General features: G+C 39.9%; 1 protein-coding gene across 1 annotated transcript in view; it reads right to left on the reverse strand.

Moving 5' to 3' along the window:
• The window catches only part of st6galnac3 (ST6 (alpha-N-acetyl-neuraminyl-2,3-beta-galactosyl-1,3)-N-acetylgalactosaminide alpha-2,6-sialyltransferase 3), an 83,498-nt gene extending 70,539 nt beyond the window's left edge, over positions 1 to 12,959 (reverse strand). Inside the window, exon 1 of the mRNA XM_052612910.1 lies at positions 12,818 to 12,959. The gene's annotated coding sequence lies outside the window, so the exon portion shown is untranslated. The remainder of the gene's footprint in view (positions 1 to 12,817) is intronic.
• Positions 12,960 to 15,653: the final 2,694 nt, after the last annotated feature.

Genomic DNA, 15,653 nt, shown 5'->3' on the forward strand with positions numbered 1-15,653 from the left:
GGAAAGACATCTTTAAAAACATGGCATGTCATCTTTCATTAATTGCTCTTTTATACACAGAGCAACATCTGTGTACAGCAATGTAACACATTACAGATGCTTCTTCAAGCAACAGAAATATATAAAAACAAAACCACCCACTTTCGCTGCTAAGGTGTAGAAGTCTGTGTTCTTTGATGTAGTTTGATGGCCTGTAATTTGTCATCTAGAATGGAATCATGTCTGGAATAATAGGGTGGCTGTCAGCAAATCTTTCTGAGCCAGTGGGGCTCAAATTTGGCACATCAAACATCTCAGGCAGAGTGTTTGGGTTTGCACTTCACAGGATGACATCAAACATGAAGAGTTGAATAAAAAAAAAACATTACAGCTCAGACTAAAAGACTACATTGCATAGATTGCTGGAATGTTACATCATTATATTAAAAATGGTGTCACATTTATTTTGTGGCAATGAGATGAACAATAAAGACTCAATAAAAACACTACTTGTTTTTTTGTTTTGTTTTTTTTTGCACATATATAGTGATGGGTAATCCGGATTATGTCATCAGATTCCAAAAATGTGATACTTGTAATGAGATTACATGTTTTAAAAAGATCATTAATCAGATTACAGTTACTTTCTATGGATTACATGATTACAAATTATTTACACAATGGCAGTAAATTATTCTAAATGTATTGAATCTCACTAATTCTTCTTGTTTTCTCTTTTACATTTTTTTATTTTCTAAGAAATTCTACTGTGTATCATATTGAATACAATAAGTATTCATAATATAGACTGGCCACATAAATGCTATATATTAAAATGTCATATTTAATTCTCTCTTTTTTAATATATACACAAACACACACACACACACTTTCTCACTAAAGTGAACTGAAATTAAATTAGGCTGAAAATGACTATTTTAAAACACTTCTAATATCTCTGTTACATATTGCAAAACCAGATTCTTTCTCACTGCGGTTGTTAAAAATAAACTCTAATCAGATTAAAGACTAAAATTTGATTTGGTTTTGACAATCATCAAAGTATCTAAACCATAGAGAAAAATTTATTTAGAACCTAAAGCACTTTAATGCAACCTACATCTGTTCTAACAGCAATAAAAATAAAATATCCCCCACCTTGATTTCAGTCTGTGGCAACAAATCTTGACAGAGTATTGTGTCAGTTTCATGGGGTGAGCTAAAGGCTTAAGGGAGATGGAAAAGGTAGAAGAATTTCCATCAGCAACAGCATATGACTCATCTCATTGTTGTACAATCCATCAGGTTAATCATTGCACAGGCCTTGTGTTCTGCACAATTTCACCCATTTTGGTGGAGAGGGATTATTCAAAAGCAGTGACAAACAGAAAGAGATGAAAGAGATAGAGAGCATGAGAGTGGACCACAGCGCCATCATAGGACAACTGTGACACTCAAAATAAAAAAGACCAATTTGATCCATTTATTACATTAATGAGAAAAAAAAAAATCCTGAACACTAGCATTGCTACCATTAGAAATCCGAAAGAAAAGAGATTTATTGTACTTACAAACAAGGAATTTGTCTTGGTGACAGAAGCTTTCAGTGCACAGATAGGATGACAAGTGACAAGACACAGATAACAAAATAAAATCAAGTATTTTAAAATTAAATATACAAAAACAATACACATTAGGCAAAAAGAAAATAAACAGTATATGTACAGATATGCTATATAAAAATTAAGCAAGGGAATGTCGATAGACGTATGATATGTTAAATAAATAGCAGTGTTGTAATGTAACAAAGTAAAAGCACTTTGTTACAGAAGGCTACTTAAATATTTTTTGGGAGTATCTGTACTTTACTTGAGTTTTTACATTTCAGGCAACTTTTACTTTTGCGCCACTACATTTCCTAATTAAAATGTATACTTTTACTCAGATAAATATCCCCTAAGTAAATTCGTTACTAACGACAAAATAGTCAGAAGAACATAGATTGCAGGAAAGCAGGTTTGACGAATCAGTGGTCTGGCATTTGCAAGTTAGACTCAAAAAAACACCTCTGCTCATGTGCAAACAAGCCACGGATGATTTAACTTTTCCACTTAAGTCAGGGCTAGGGTGTGCGATATACAGCATTGTCTGCAATAAAATGGTAAGTGTTGTTGTAATGATGTGTAATCAGAGTTATCAAGTAGGCCAGGGCATAATTTGTGCCGGAACAAGCCGGATCCGAAATCCTTATTTTGGCGGATCCCCCTCCTCCAGGGGCGCCGTTTCCTTATGGCATACAGAAAATAGGCAGATATGTGGCGTGAAAATTTTTCCACATTTCATATCTCTATTATAATTCATTATTATTATTTTAAATCAGAGGGTTTTTACAAATATTTAAGAAATGATAAGTATTTAAAATAGCTCGTCAGTAAAACTTTATGACGCCATTGGATCCTCAAGCTCTCGCGAAATCTCGTCACTTCACGCGCACAGCCTGGAGGAGACAGATCACTGCTTTTTGCAAAGCAAGGGTAAACAAATAACTGTTTGAGACATGATTTTATTTACTCAAACACTATGTCTGTAATGGCTATTGTTTGTGTGTGCTTTAAGACTGGAGAAGTAGGTTTTTTGCCATCTAGCCAAAATACTTTTGTACGTTTTAAATATCCTGTACATGAGCGCTTTATCGTTTATATAATGAGATTTTGGCCAAGTGTATTAAACAGCAAAAAAAACTAAGCACCCATATAGCAACAATAAACGTTATATAGCCTGTAAAAGGTGATGATAGCATATAATGCGCTGCACTTCCCTCAGATGAGGACAAAACACAAATCTCCTCATCAAGGCCGTTGGACTGGGGGTAAAAACCAGTACTGATTACCAGGGCCCCAAAGGGCCATTAGGACTGCCTATGCATAGGGCCCAGGATCTTGTGCAGCGCCCCTGCTCCTCATTCGCCGGCCAAAGACCTTGTTAACGCCATTTAAGGTTGTTTTTATATGGCCTAATGTTAATTGCAAGTGTCTGATACAACACCAACACTGACGACGAAGTGTTGTTTAATTATTGATTTTTCCGCCTTTTCTTTCTTTTTCCCCCTCTATTTTAGCAGAGTGTCCCATGAGTGTCTTATTTGTCAAAACCCATCAGACATCATATTGTCTGTATTTGGTTGCTTAAACTCAACAAACTACAGAAAATAACTCGTATATTATACTCGCGAGTTTTGGATGTGACTGTGAGGGCACATACTGTAATACAGCCTGTGGAGTGCGCGAATACCAAATGGCTTAAAATACTTAAAATGTGTGCAAATTATACATTTTTGTGACAATGCAACAATAACCCGATTAGTCAAGTGACAGTTCTGTCAACAGTCCCGATCGAAATGCGAGTGAGTCTTATCTCAGCGTGCAGCAGGTCGCTTTAGTACAGACAAGATGCGCTGATGAGAAGCCCGCTCCGAGAGAGTTCTTTGATTCGAAGACTGGTTCCGAATGACTGTGGGTCAGCAGAGTGAAGAGGAGGGGGCTCAGCACACATCCTTGGGTGGCCCAAATGTTCAGTCTGATGGTGCTGGATGTGTTGGTGCTGACCTGTACTGCCTGAGGTTTACCAGTCAGAATGTCCCACATCCAGTTACACAGTGAAGTGTTGAGACCCAGCTGGACCATTTTGTGAATGAGCTGTTGCGGGATGATAGTGTTGAATGCTGAACTGAATTGTATGAACAGCATTCTGATGAATGAGTCTTTTTTTTCCAAATGTGTAAGTGTTGAGTGGAGGGTAGTGGCGATGGAATCATCGGTTGAGCGGTTGGAACGATATGCAAACTGGAAGGGGCACAGTGGGGGAGAGCAGACTTGATGTGGTGTATGACTAGCCGTTCAAAGCACTTAATGAGAATAGGGGTAAGTACAACTGGATGGTAGTCATTGAAGCAGGATGGAGATGGCATCTTCGGGACTGAAATGATGGTGGTAGCTTTGAAGCAGGTGAGAACAACAGCCAGACTAAGCGAGATGTTGAAAATGTCTGTAAAGACATCAGTGAGTTCCACTGCACAATCTATCAGTACATGCCCAGAAATGTTATCAGGACCCGGAGCTTTGCGTGCACTGATCCTGTTGAAGTATATCCTCACGCAGTCTGGTGTCAGCATCACCACCTGGTCACCAGGAGGAGGTGGAGTCTTTTGTGTAGTGGTACCGTTTTGTGCCTCAAAGCGAGCAAAGAAGGCGTTCAGATTGTTCAGCAGTGAGATGGTGCTGTCACAGGTCCATGGTGGGGGCTTGTAGTCCGTAATGGTCTGTATCCCCTGCCACAGGCTCCAAGTGTCTCTGCTGTCGCTGAAATGTTGAGCTATCCTCCTGGAGTACTGTCTCTTAGCCTCTCTGATGCCGAGATATAGGTTGGCCCTAGCTGTCTTCAGACCTACCTCAACTCCAACTGTGAAGGCAGCAATCTGCATGCAATCTGCATCTTCAGGAGTCTGTAGACCTTCCCTGTCATCAACAGCTTCTGGTTGGCCCAGACAGTGAAGATTTTTGTGACTGTTACATCATCAATACACTTGTTGATGTAGGCAGTGACAGTCTCAGAGTACTTTTGGAGGTCTGGGACCCGTTTCACTTAGGAGGTTCAACCACGTTCTGACTAGTAGACCCGTTTCACTAAGGAGGTTCAACCAACCCTGAGTTTAAACTTGAACTGTGAGTTGACTTACCCTGCGATGGGGATGGGATGGCTGGTGGCGTGTGATGGGGCACACCTGAAGGAAATGAAGCCTCATCGCTGCTGCTGTTTAAAAGCCCAACGCGCCTCTCCTCGAGGGGGCGGTCTCTTCCCTGTGCATGCACACTGATGTCTTCGTGGGTCCAGCAAGGGTGCATTGAGGGACTCACGTGCCACCAGATCCGTGAGCTGCCGGACCCGCGGTCCGGATGAGAACCGCACCAGTTTACACGGCCGACTGGCCAGGATGCCGGGCCGTCCATCCCCTATCATGGATTTACATGTAATGGATTACATGACTTGGTTACTTGTCCCAATCTCCTTCTTGAGTCGAACAAGACAAGATGGCAGCTCATCACACGCAGCGGCTTCTCTCTCCCGTCAGAATGGTGTTTTCGTGTTTTTTGTTTTGTGAGTCGCAGTGTTTTTGTATATTTTCATCACATCTACCTGTCTTTAAGCGCGCATACAGTTGTGAGTTTATGCTCGATGTCGGCAGAAGCGTTTTTTTAGAGTTAAACTCTGCCCACGCCAAAGAGCTGCGGGATCTCGGTCTGCTCCAGAGGCCTTCACAATCACAAACCCCAACTGCTGCTGCATCCCGCCCATAGTGGAGGTCCCACATGTGGCATGAGAGGAAGCAGAAGAGGGGTAAGCGTGGAGGTATCCAAGAGGTAAATTACGCAGGAGGTAAATCACGTGGCTGCAGGCTTGGTGTTTACATCAATGATGCGTGGGGTGGTGTTGGCGCAGTGGATAAGACACATGCCATTGGTGTGATAGACCCAGGTTCGAATCTACTGTGAGACACCAATGTGTTCCTGAGCAAGACACTTTACCCCAGTTGCTCCAGAGGCGTGCGACCTTTGACATATATAGCAACAATAGCAACAACTATTTGAAAACAAATATCATTGTTGACAATAATGACGACTAATCATTTCATCACTACTGACAACCATATTATCCTGTGTGAATGTGAAAATTTTTTGTTGAGCTATACAAGTATGAAATGCAACCTGCAAGGAACAATTCCCCACTTTAAAATTCAAGGCTACTCTTCAGGACTGGACAATCAGTTGGATACATTCTTTTCTTTATTTTATGAAGCTTCTTTACGACTGGCACTGAGAGGGAGTTTTACAGTGCTGGAGATTGCAGCTGACACTGTGGCTAACAAAGCTTTTTCTGTGGAACATCTCTCTGCTGAGGGCTATATCTAGAGCCACGACCAGACTCATATCACCAAGTATTGATCTCCATTCACAGACCGAGCACTAGGTATCACAGCAATCCCATACACTGACTAGAATCATCCTGTCAGCCTGGTAAGTATGTGTGAGGAGAGTAAGCGAGAGAGAAAGAGAGAGAGAGAGAGAGAGAGAGAGAGAGAGAGAGAAATTGGATTTCTCCCAGACATAAGGTGGGAAATTAAACACATCTGGAGGAGCGAAAACTTGGATGCCACACTGAGATGCATGCTAATAAAGCATGAGAGCAATTCTGATGGGAGCATTTATATAGCCTATCTGTTATCATGTATGTAAAAAATAGTGAAATATTTATGCACAACAAGTACAAATCTTCTCAATAGTTAACAAGCCGTTAATGAGAATAAAAGGGAACTTCAAACACAATTGGTAGAGACGTAAGGGAAATCTGACAAAAGTTTAAATTGCTTGTTAGATCAACCAATGTATTTCTACAGTATTTTTCAGCAAATTCCAAAGGCACTGGTACTGTATATCACCAATGCTTCATTTACTTTACCAAATACAGTAAAAACAGTAAAATTGTGAACTATTATGAGATGCACCGATCCACTGATCAGGACCCGGATTTAGCCAATTTTCCACATGATTTGCCCAGACCGGGCTGTCAGTCTGCCGATTCTGAGTTGGTCGGTTTTGTTGTCACACCTACGCTTACATTCTTTATGTGTTGTCAGTGTGGAAGTTATTCACTTTGAGTGAAGAAGACACAGAGTTCTCAATTTATAATATGTGTAGGGCCAAAGTAAACCATGGGGGAACCACAGGGCTCGATTAACGCTTGTCTGGGGCAAGTCGATTTTTTTAAAGGGGCAGGAGAGCGTTATATACTTGCTCGCGCTGACTTTTTTTTTTTGAGTGTGTGTGTGTGTGAGAGAGAGAGAAAGAGAGAGAGAGAGAGATGTGCAATATGTGTAATAAGTACTAATAAACAGCAAATATGCTAGTAACATGCATGCAAGGAATTATAAGATTGGACCTAAATAAATAAAATACATTAAAAAAAAATTGTGGAGGAAATTTATAGCTATAAGTAATTTGTAATATTCTAGTTGTGTTCTACTACTAAAAATGGCTTTTATTGTTTTTAACTACAGATATAGCAAACCCTATGTCATTTATATTTATTCAATTATTTTCTTTTATTGAGACTGTTTTATATTGTATTCATGTTATACATGTAACTAACAGGTGACTTTTAAATTAAATTAGCTGCATGAGTAGGCTCATAATGTTACATGTGCTCTAAAGCAAAGAAAAATAAAGCGCACAAGCTTTACACAGAATCTATTTTCAGAACCCTTCACAGTAATAGCAAGAAATGCAATAGCAAGCATGGAAATTACATTAGCAATGCAAAAATGTTTTCCCCGACAAACTGTTTCCACACCCATGGCAGAGTGACCCATTAAAATCCAATTTCAATTAATAAGAGATTCTATAAATATTTACTAAGCATTTGTGCTCTATCCTCTCCTCCAGTCACTACAGATTTTAAAATATAAGCACTAGCGCTCAAAGGAAATGAGATGGCAACTCACAATCAAAAACTCACCTACTAATGAAGTGGATTCAGTCATGTGATTGCATTCAAGAGATTGATCGATCACCCTCATGTCCTTACAAACCAGTAAGAGTTTCTTTCTTCTAGACCACAAAATGAGATGTTAGGCAGGATGATCACCCTGCTCTCTTGCATGCAACGAAAATGAATGTTAACTTCAGTCCGTCAAGCTCCAAAATGACTAAAAAAGCACTATAAATGGTCCATAATTTTCAGAAGACTTAGAATATAGGGCAAAGGAAGAACTTTAGTATATCAAAAAACAATATCGCAGGCATTTATTCTCATGATTTTTATTAAAAGTGTCAGAAATAGTTAATGAACAGTAGGAAATTACTTTTCTCAGCAGGTAATTATTTCAAATTATCTCTTCACACAGTTCTCCTCGCATTTTTTTCAGCTTGACGCAGCAGTAAATTTCTAGAATTTCAAAACGATTCTATATTATATTAATGTTAAAGTATGCGATCTGAGGAGTTTTGAGCACTCTCACCTGTCTCACATCGATTACACATAGTGGAGCAGAAATGCAATCAAAATTTTATATATATATGTAATAAAAAGAGACATTTAATGAGTTTCTGTTTTTATAACATGCCTATGATATAGGAGTTAGTCTATTACACAAACAAGAGTCCTGTTTTTCAGAATATCTGCATGATCACAAATGTACAATAAACAACAAGTTACTGAGCAACTTTTGGACACAAAAATACATTTTGCTCCATCAAAAAAAAAAAATAGAACAAATAGCAGAAATGATGCATCTCCGAGCAACAAGGTGTTCCTCAGCTTTACACTGACCAGTAAAAGATTCAGGCTATGAGAACAGTTTTTGTTAAGTAAAATGAATTAGCATTTTAAACAACTCATTTAACTCACTCATTAAGACAATAGCTGCCACCTACTGACGGTTGTAATTTCATATTTTAAAAAGTAGCTCGTTTCATTTTTGCAATAATTTCCAAGAGCCTTTTTTTTTTCTACACAACTTAAGTATGTCATCAAGAGTCTCAGTTGGAGCTAAATAAAAAATATAAAAACAAATACTAGAATTTAAGGCAAAATTATATGATAAATTACCTCAACTATGGCACTCACTTTCATAGAACACTCACATTTTATAAAACTCTGAAACAAAATTACTTTTCACATCTTTCTGTTGTAGATTTTTATACAATATCCCAATGGTGTTATTACTTTGTCCAAAAAGCTCATTTTTAATTTGTTTAATGGTAACACTACATTTGTGAGTGTAATGTTAAAGAAGTTTTTTTTTTATTATTATTATTATTACTGTTTCTGTATAATAGATTTATTTTAAAAGCTGTTTTGCTATAAGAAAATAGAATTTTGTGTAATTGAATTTTTCTGTCCACTACTGGCACCAGTGCTGAACATAAGTATACCAATAAAATATAAACAATTTAAAATCAATAAATAAATAAATAAACTATACCAAAGCATGGCCTGTAAAAACACATAAATTCCAGCGACCCATGTGAGTGATAGCACCCTGTCGTAAAGCCAGCACAAGTGAGGGCCTATAGCTCACACAGAATACACTGGGTAGCATATTCCAGCTGGACATATGCTAGCAGGCTGCCTGCCCGTGGGAGGAATCACAGAAGGCAGGTATCTACCAAGGTGGTGATACATAAGGACTCTGAGGTACCCAGCCCGTAGGGTGGAAGTTTCAACGACAGAGCTGGAAAGGGGCTTGCCAAGGGAAAGACACATGCTGCAGAGAGACTTACTGTGGACATACACATGTGGGATTACCCAGAAAGGAGAATCATGACACATGGAGGCACCTAGTCCCACACATGGCTGACCAAAGGGCATGTACGCAAGTGTTGGACATCAACAGTGCTGGAGGAACCCAGGGTTCTGACTGAGGAACTCACCTGAGGGAAATAGCGCACGCATCCAGTCCGCGGAGTGGAATGGCGCAGCAAGCGGATTTATTTTTATTTTTATTTTATTAGTTTATTTGACAGGGACCGTGCACAGTTCAAGCCCTGCACCAGAGTTAGCTGTAAAGCTAATTTACCTCTGTGGTCCCTGGGCAAGAAGGATAAAAAATAATAATAATAATATTAAAAGAAAAAAAGAGGAGCAATACAGACAATATAGACAATACTATCAAAACACATAAAAACAAATAAAATGTAACAAACAGTACTCACATATAAACCAAAACACAGATATAGTTACACATTCCATGGATTAATGATTCGCGAGATTGACACTGAGCAGGTCCTTACTGGCCCAAAGGGGCAAGTACCCGGGAGGACATGGGCTCTACACGGAGATTATAAAATCTCGCGAATGTGTTAGGTGTCGCCCTGCCCGCAGCTCTACAGATGTCTGCTAGCGAGGTGCAATGCGTCAGCACCCGGGAGGAAGCTACGCTCCTAGTTGAGTGAGCTCTCACCCCTAGGGGGCATGGCAGGTCTTGAGCCTGATAGGCCAGGACAATAGCATCCCCTATCCAGTGGGATAACCTCTGCTTGGAGACAGCCTTTCCCTTCTGCTGGCCTCCGTAACAGACAAAGAGCTGGTCTGAGGTCCTAAGACACCGAGTTCTGTCCACGTAGGTGCGGAGCGCACGTACTGGACAGAGCTGCGCCAGGGCTGTGTCTGCCTCCTCCAGGGGCAGCGCTTGCAAGTTCACCACCTGATCCCTAAAAGGAGTGGTGGGAACTTTGGGCACGTACCCAGGCCGGGGTCTCAAGATAACGTGATAGTTAGCCGGCCGGAATTCCAGGCACGCTTCGTCAACTGAAAATGCCTGCAGGTCCCCGACCCTCTTCACCGTAGCCAAAGCCGTCAGGAGCGCAGTTTTCAAAGATAAAAACTTTAGCTCTACTGAGAGCTAGGGTTCGAAGGGAGCTCTCTGCAATGCTGATAGAACCACTGCGAGAAACACAGGCATTTCCAGGGGTCCTCACGCCGTAAAGAACACCAAGTGACGAAGAGGTTCCACTTCAAAGCATAGGCATGTCTGGTGGACATGGCTCTAGCTGAAGTGATGGTAGCTACCACCTGTGGTGGCAAGGTACCTAAACCTTCCGTGACACGTCCAGAACCCACACATGTAGGTTCCACAGGTCGGGACGTGGGTGCCAGAGGGTGCCCCGTCTCTGAGAAAGAAGGTCCTTCCTCAGAGGAATTGGCCAGGGAGGGGCTGTCGCTAGGAGTACAAGTTCGGGGAACCAGGTCTGGCCGGCACAACCATGAGGACCTGCTCCTCGTCCTCCCTGATCTTGCACAACTTCTGTGCAAGAAGGCTCACTGGGGGAAACGCATACTTGCGCAGGCCCAGCGGCCAGCTGTGTGCCAGGGCGTCCATGCCGAGGGTGCCCTCGGTCAGGGAGTACAACAACTGGCAGTGGGAATTTTCTGGACAGGCAAACAGGTCTACCTGAGCGTCACCGAAGTGTTCCCAAATCAGCTGGGGGTGGAGTCTCCATTCCCCGGGGCGAGACTGCTGCCGTGAGAGCTTGTCGGCTGCACGATTGAGCCTGCCCGGAATGTGAATGGCACGAAGCGACCTCAGATGCTTGTGACTCCACAGGAGGAGATGGCGAGCGAGTTGCAACATGTGGCGGGAGCATAGACCACCCTGACGGTTGATGTACGCTACGGTCGCAGTGTTGTCCGTACGGACCAGAACCTGCTTGTCCTTCAGCAGGGCCTTAAAGCGGTGCAGAGCAAGATGTACTGCTAGCAACTCGAGGCAATTGACATGCCACTGAAGTTGGGGTCCTGTCCAGGAGCCTGGGGTGCCATGTGCAACGGGCATGCTGCGTCAGTTGACAGTCTTGAGTTTTTGCTTTTTGTGAAACTGCAGTACAGACCACAGAACCCATTAATTTCCACTATAATTTTTCAGATGACAAAGCATAATTTTCCCCTATATATAATCTGAAAACTTCTTTTGAACTACATTTATGTGGTAGCCTGCAACAATCATGCCATCACTTTTTTGTATCAACTACATGGTCAGTGTGCATCAGTGTACCTGAATTTATTTGCTTATTATTACCTTAATTTATTGGCTTCTGTATGTATTCAGTTTATTTATTATCATGCATTTAAAATTGTGGCCTAAACCTCTGTGCAATCTGGTTGATTTAGTCAAATCATAATTTAGTTAAATCATATTTTAACTAATATTTTACATGTCACCACATAACATTTTAGGTTTCCTGACAAAACAGTTTACAGTCTAGAATATTTTCTAACTGAAAATAGGTTTCATGTAGAAGAATGAGACCACAAACAAATGGAAAGCTAAGAATGTTTTCATTACATCTAGCTGTTTCATGTCTTATTCTATACGATTTTGTCAATCACAAACATACAACATCCTTGCCTTGTAACTTACAGCTGACACAGTCAGTAATTTCAGTGCTGTGCTCTCCAAGGCCAAGACAATGTCTTTCAGCTCTGTGGGTGATTAATGTGAACAGTGAGCTGTTCTCTGACACCCTGCACTTAAAACAGTTGAGCACCATTATTCCTGGCGAGGGTCACACAAAAAAGCTCTCATTCACTGATGTACTTCTTTGGCTTTATATTTTGGAATGACCTGGAACTTTGCCCAGACACGTATATCAGCTGCCTTGTGAAATTATTGTGACTTTTTTAGATCTAGGACACTGTGTACTTGAGGCAGATCCCTGGAAATGACCATCTGCTTCAGGAAATAGCTACACCATCAGAGAAATACTAAGCCAGGACTGGGGATAATGTATGATATCTGGCAAAGTGTCAATACACTGGCTCTAGTGTATTGCTTTTTAGTGCAGGTTTTGAAATGTATGGCTTTCTCCATATAACAAGAGAGGCATATATATAAAATCAGGGAGTAACGAGGGAGCCATTTAAACTGCTATTGCATGACATTTCAAGTTTACAACACATTTTCTAAACTTCGTAAGCTCAAAATGCATATAAGATGACAATGAAATGGCTAAAAATTAAGGCATGATTTGAATGGGCTAATAACTGTCACGGTGCAGGGTGCCGTCTCAGCTTCCCCTGCGGACTGTATTGTCCTGTCTGTTCGGTAGCTCGTGGTCTGGGCAATCAGCGCTGATCGTGGCCGGGTTGTGCAGATCACGAGCTGATTCTTCCCCACCTGTCGCTCATTCCCCCACTCTATTATATGTCTCTGCTTTTCTGTCTGTTGTCGTGAGTAAATGGTTTTGTCTTTGCCCATGTTTTGTATGTATCTAAGAATCAGTCTCACCTTCTGTTTTTTCCATCAAAGGATCCGTAGTTCGGAGATCCAGCAGCGCGAGTGGTCCGCAGTGTGCCGGCCAGCTCGGAGATCTCTGTGTGCGCCAGAGCATTTTATTCTCTACTCTGCATCTGAGTCATCTGTCTAGTACACACCCTGACAATAACATAAACAATTCAATAATAATAATTACAAACATATGTTTTGGGTCACATATAAATCAACCTGGAAAATTTTTCCCTACATACAAATAAGAAATGTCTGGGGAAACGCAATGATACTTTTAGTGTTTGTGAACACTGGCTCAGCACCTATTTGATTACAACCGTTACCGGAGAAACCTCTCTCTCCAGCTCTACAAGCGCCTCCTGCTGACAGAGAATGAATTTGCATATATGCGGACACAAGGGTGCAGGGCTGTGGGAAACACTGCTTATGTTACTCATTTGTTTTGATTTCTGCAGGTCTTTCTCTCTCTCTCTCTCTCTGTCTCTCGCTCGCTCACTTTGTAAAAAAAGTTACAAAAAAAGTTAAAAGGTAAAAAAAAGTTACTTTGGATAAAAGCATTTTCTAAATAACTATGCAAATTTGAAACTTAAAGTAGTCCATATGACTCACTATTATCCCAAGCTAAATAATAATGAAAGATTTTTCATTTATTTAAAAATAATATACATGACAATGATCCACAACACTATTAATTTTTATACACTGAATTAAATGTTTAGTCATAATAGAATGCAACATATTATCACCACAACATTTTTAATCAATCCTTTGGTGTGTGTCTTATGAGTTAGAAGAACTGATTGCTTTTATTACACCACAACAAATGTTAAGGAAGCATAAACTTCATTAAAATACAACCAGCAATCAGCTATAAAACAAATATCTCTAGATTTTAAAACAACATTGGTCTCCAATAGCCCAGCATATAAAAAGCCTCTCTTTTTTTCTGAAAAAGACTCCTTGTTAAAACCATAGGCATGCAGGGGCATGGAGTAATACTGTTAACAAATTCATCTAAATCAAGAGTGACACTTGGGTTGATGGTCCAAGATGTCATCATAATTCATCACATACTGTTTATAATGAAGGGGGTGGTAACATAGAATAACAGCACAACTGATCCGTGTCATTTGTGGCACTGTATATTGATTAATTATGTGCTGATTAATTGTGTCAAGCCACTGATGAGAAGAAATCATATTTTCAAACAGTATGCCTTATAGTGTCATTTTTATAAAATTTATATTTGATGCACATCAAAATGACCTGCAATATAGAGCTGTGCAATTAATCGATTTTTGGCCTCCAAAGATTACAAAAATACATGAATAACAATAGATAAAACAATTATATCACCCCCTTTCCAGCAGTACACTTTTGCTCCTCTATAATAGTCCAATTTCACGTGCAAATCAGTAAAATCATGTAATGTGGATTAAAAAAAAAGAAAATGGTATGTGCTTGATTTATCAAAGTTAATTAGATGTATTCATGTTTTTCAAAGCACAAAGGCTTTCTGTGCACAGCACATGTAAATTTTATGTTTACATTTTTAAACTTTTATCTTAAAGGGATAGTTCACCCCAAAATTTTTATGTGATCTTTATCTGCTTACCAAATGGTCATGTGGCCCACTCATAATCGTGTTAAATAATCATGATTACAATGTTGATAATAATTGATTATGTTTTTTGCTATAATCGAGCAGCCCTGCAATATAGTAAATTAGGCCTATAACACCAGATTTGCACAATACGAAATCATGCCTTCGAAATTCTACTTCATTAAAGAAATGCAACTAAAGTTTGGATTCACATATGTTGTGTGCAAATGGATCAGAAGTGTAAATCCTCAAACAATCCTCCACACAAGCAGATGCCTGGAATATCTCTCCCTGGCCTCCTCATATTCCTGCTAAGCTACTTACTCACATCAACACTGTTACCATTCCAAGCCAGATTACTAGTCAAATGAGATGTCATTCTCTTCCTGGCCTAGCAGTCTTTCACCGCCCCCCAAATAAGGCTGGCATACCATGACAAAACTAAATGTTGCAAAATGATACATCCAGGCAACAGAGAGTCCTTGTTGGACATCTGAATGGAACAAGGACCAAATTGGATTTAATAAAGGGGGAATCATCTTGTTGGAAGGTTATTGTGTAAAGTGCTTGCTAATCCGTTTTACCTGCAACCTTTTAAGCTTGGTTTGTTAGACAACAAAACATGCTTTCAAGTGTTGCATATTTTATAAGCAGTATAATTATTCAGAGACAGCATATGTATACATTTTTATATCTTAGCCTATATGTTTGGGGTCAGTGAGTGAGATGCATTAAAGAAATAGTTTTATTTATCAGGGACCATGGGTGAAAATTAATGGGTGCTTGTAGCAAAAATTGTGTCAAAAATCACATTCATTATAAAGGGCAGAAATTGACCCTGTATAATTGAAGTAAAACTATTATGACTGCTGTGATTAAAATTAATTGGGAAAATAAATGAAAAGTTACAGATCTCTACAGGGCCGTGCAGAGACCTTTGGAGGGGCAGGTGCTCAAAGTATAAAAGGGGCACATGGAACAAGGTTTTAAATGGCGCTGTTCAAAATATCAATACAGGATTCACATATCGATATGGATGGTTATGTATTGATACAGCAGTAAATGCTTTGAAGCAAAGAAACAATAGAGAAGACAATTTTAAGTTTAAAATAATAACAGCTCTGGGATTAGAAAGTGAAATGTCTTAAATTGTACCAACCTGATGGCTTTTTCTTCTCTGTTTCAGCATTAATCTATTATTTTAAACATCACTACTACTCTTGCACCTAATAA

The sequence above is a fragment of the Carassius gibelio genome, chromosome A2 (genome assembly GCF_023724105.1).
Source record: "Carassius gibelio isolate Cgi1373 ecotype wild population from Czech Republic chromosome A2, carGib1.2-hapl.c, whole genome shotgun sequence".
Lineage (NCBI taxonomy): Eukaryota > Metazoa > Chordata > Actinopteri > Cypriniformes > Cyprinidae > Carassius > Carassius gibelio.